Source organism: Cupressus sempervirens, chromosome 4 (genome assembly GCF_028749045.1).
Source record: "Cupressus sempervirens isolate cs-2001-9-10 chromosome 4, ASM2874904v1, whole genome shotgun sequence".
NCBI classification, from domain to species: domain Eukaryota; kingdom Viridiplantae; phylum Streptophyta; class Pinopsida; order Cupressales; family Cupressaceae; genus Cupressus; species Cupressus sempervirens.
The window spans coordinates 646,898,744-646,903,379 of NC_143121.1; positions in this window are offsets into that span (position 1 = coordinate 646,898,744).

Genomic DNA, 4,636 nt, shown 5'->3' on the forward strand with positions numbered 1-4,636 from the left:
TATACAAGTGTTGTAACCCAATGTACTTTCAATAGCATTCACAAAGAAAATTTGAGGTTTGAGATGGAGCTAACAATGACATGGCCTCTTATTGTGGTAGGAGTTGCTATGATTGTGGAGGTCAAAGGAGATTATTTCCAAGGTTATTGAAAAGTCTTTTGTGTATCATGGGTGTATTAATATTGGGCATTATATTCCCCGGTTGAAGTGACTTGCTTTGCAAGGGTATGCAAGGGAAATGATCAAGGTACAATCACATTTGGACTTGTATATGCAGAAAATATTGTAGAAGCACATAAATATTCTTAGTAGCTAATGAAGGATGCTCCACTTAATACCATAAACTCCTAATGGAAACAAAAAAACAAAAACAAATGCAAGAAAAAAATGTTTTCTTATTATTGCCGCAAATGAAAAATTACAAAATTCACAAGTACAATATGCTAACCCACATGGGTGCCTTCATTGTAGTAATCTGCAAGACAAGAGTTGTCCTAGACAATGTTCAGGCCTTTCTTAAATAGGAAAATTTATGCCGCTCGGGAAGGTTCTAGACAATAAAACTTAATACCTAGGGCTGACAGACCCTAACAATACATATAGAGTTGGCCAATTACATCTTTGACAATTATTTTAGATATTTCGGGTAGCCCAACTTCAAAAGGCCATAACTCTCAAACTGTTGCTTTGATTGGCTATTATACCACTTTTTAGAATCACTAGCTTTTGATCTACAGGCTCAGAACAATGCAAGTGCCCTTCCATTGAGTTTTTGAACCTCATCTGGGCACTCTAAGGCCTCCAATAGTGTACATGAAGATTTTTCTACAATTTTTCCCATCAAAAATCTATAATAACTTCTTCGATACTTAAGCTAGAGCAATGAGATTTTTATGGTAGGTAGAAAATGAGAGCATTCCAAGCTCATATGACAAACTTACTAAAAATAGAAAGCTCCCATAAATAGTAACTACCTTGTCTACCCTTCCTTATTAAAATATAAAAGACTGAAATGAAAATATTTTTGGGTGATGCAAGATTTCTCTTACAACTAGGATCCTCCTGCATCATTAGTGGACCTTTGTGGTGGGTAGATTATTTTATGAATATGATATCAAGCATGGTGGGTACCCTCTATTTTTTGTGTGGATTCAATCATGTCTATTCTGGTTTACCTTTGACATATTCTACTTGTTCAATGTCTAATCTTAATTTTGAATATGTATCAATGGTATTCATAGAAAGTTCATTTTTGAATACATTGAATTTGTTTTGAATTATTTGGTTTCTATAGTTTCTTTCACACTTTCTTTCATACAAAGAATAGGAGAGGTATTCAAAGTATTCTCTATCTATATTCAACTACTTACTAGACACAATCAAAGCTTCCATATAAAAGTAAGTACAATCTACCTATGGCATCTAATAAATTTTTTTTGGATACCTATGGCCTTTGTTATGCTCTTGAACATTAATTATTGTTGGTGTTGTGGAGGCCATGAAAGAGATTCCCTTTTGCATTTCAAGGCATTTTTCATGATACTTCCCATCAAATATTGAGATCCAGGCATGGCTTCAAATCTTGTGAGTAAAATGGAATCCAATTCCATCCTCACATACACCATGTTATTTGCCTTGATCTCCACAGTTCAAAGGATGCTCTTGATGATGGTATGTCTCTATCTAATCAAATTGGGGATGTTCTTTCACCATTGTTCAATCTAGAACACCTAGAGCACCTCAATCACAACTTCAATGACTTCTCTGGAGTTCCCATCCCTGTTGGATTGGATAAGCTTAGGAGTTTATGCTACTTGGACTTAATACAGGCTGGGTTTAGTGGAGATGTTTTTGCAAACACTAAACCTAGCCCGTGCTAAGTCCAAGTAGTGCAAACTCCTAAGCCTAGGAAATTCAGCAAGGATGGGAACTCTAGAGAAGTCCTTGAAGTTGTGATTGAGGTGCTCTAGGTGTTCCAGACTGAACAATGGTAAAATAAAATCCTTGGTTCAATTAGACAGAGAGATACCATCATCAAGAGCATCCAATTTTCATTTAAAAAACAAACAAACCAAGTTGGTCAAAAATTTGACCAATGTTGATATGCATTCATTTGAATTTCAACCAAGTTTGGTCAAACTTTTGACCAACTCATTGACCAAGATGCCATCATGGGTTTGGCATCTTAGTCGATGAAGGATCAGAAATAGTTAAAATTTTGACCAAACATGGTCAAATTTTCAACGAACCCATTCACCAATGTTCTCAATGGCAAGCAAGACATTTTCGATCAACATGTGTGTCAATATTTTGATGCTTAGTATAATTGGTTGAAATTTTGATGACAAAAATAGCAACAAAACTATTGGTAAAAAATTGACCAATATGAGTCAAAAATTCAACCAATTTTGGTTGAAAAATGAGTCAAAATGTACCAGTGGGATCTAGTAAATGATGGATTAGGGGTTTGTAACATATTTTGGTAGGATAGAGGTTAAATTAGAATGTAATATATTCTGGTTAAGGTGGTGTTTGTAATAACAAGTAAAGCTTGTATTCATGTTTTAAAATGTTGTATCTACAAGTTTGTAGATTTTGAACGGTGGATGTAGTTGAGAAGTTGATTGAATTTCTAAAAGAAGGAGAAGAATCATAGCTTTATTAGATTTGTACAATAAAGAGAGAAGTTCCATTTCTAGATCATCTTCCTTGTTGAATCCTAACAGGTTATCCAAGCTAAATCCTTTAACCATGCCACTCCTAACAAGGTAAGCATGACCCTAATAGGTCTAAAGATTAATTCCCTTAATTGGGTAGATCATTTAATTGATTTATAAATCCTCCAATGAGGTTACTCCTAATAGTGTAAAGTTTCAAATAGGGATATATGAAAATGTCTTAATTGGGTGACTCCTTATAGGGTTTTGTCTTTACTAGGAATTATCGTAAGGTCCTAACAAAGCTAGGCCTTTAACTGGGTGCCCTTATATCCATGGGTAATAATTCCCACCATGTTTTTTCCCCTTTAACCAAGGGTTTCTATGCAAATGATACTAGTGTTATTGTGTGGATGTTTTCATGTGTTGTTTTGCTTATTTCTTCACAACTCAACATTGGATGAATGTTTTATTGAGTAGACCGAATTTGAGATAATCATTTGGTAACAAGATAATGAAAGTTTGAGTCTAATAGGTTACTTATTCCTCCCATCCCAAGTAATATTAGAGATAATAATACTTACAACTGGTCTTAGAGCCTAGGTTCTCTTGGTGGTAAGCTTAACAAATTGAGGTGAAGATCATAATGATGAAGAAAGAAGGTCTAAGTTTTATACAGAGAACTACTCCATATGGTGAAACTAGATGAAGATATATATTAAAGGAATGGTGTCACAATATTTGACACATATTGAGAACACATATGTTACACCTACTAGGAAACTTAGTATATATAAATTAAAGGTTTAGTTGGATAGAATTAAAGCATTAGAAGCCATTGTAAATAAATATATCTATTACCAAGTTTATTGATATTCAGATAATTGATATTTCTAGTGATTTTTGGGAAAATATTAATCTAGTCTATGGTGGAGATGTATATGTAAAAAGAGCTAAGGTAGATAGTTTAAATGGAAAGTATGATGAAATGAAAATGGTAGAAGGAGAAAATATTGCTCAATATGGTCACACGATAAAAGAAGTTGTTGCTATTATTGGAAGTGGTGGTGGTACCATTGATGGTGAATACATGGTAAGTAAAATGTTGATAACCTTTCTATCTGATTATGTCCTTAGAGTTTCTACTAGTGATCAGTTAAGTACTTTTGATGAAGTATATATTGATGGATTAATTGGTAATATTACTACTTTTGAGTCAAGCAATTATAATAACAATATTCCTAAAGTTGAAGAATATTTCAATACTTCCTTGTCTTTGGCTCCAAGGAAGAAATATAAAGGAAAAAGTAGTTGTAGAAAGATTGATTTAGTGTTTTATGAAGAACAAAAGAAATAAGAACCTGATGCACTACTTCCAAGAAGATTTCTTAGAGGTACTAGTAACAATGATAGGAGAAATCAAGTTAATACTAGGATAAGAAGCACTATGTTGAAATAAATGAAGGTGTGACATATGAGAAATTAGAGAAAATGAAGGAAGAATTTGAGATGTTAATGTTATGAGAAATCAAGCTTTTTATTAGATTGCAGGTCATGAAATTTTAAACGATGTGATTTTCATTAGTCAACCAAAATATGTGAAGGAAGTATTTAATACATTTGGAATGGAATATTCCAAACTAGTTAGTACCCCCACGGTGAAAATAATTAAGCTATCTAAGGATGATGAATCATTAAGTGTAGTAAATGAAACTCTTCATAGATCAATGATTGGTAAATCACATTATATTGTTCATAATAGACCAAATATTTCTCATGTGGTTGGAATAATGGAAACATTATAATCAAGCCCTATGGAAACACAAATGGTTATTGTAAAGAGGATATTTAGATACCTAAAAGGAACTAATGAATTTGGTCTTTGATAGCCACGTGGTGGTGTATTTAATGACATAGATTGGGCAGGAAAATTACAAGTGATGGCTCATTATTCTTTGGCGAAATACTCATGTCTTGGA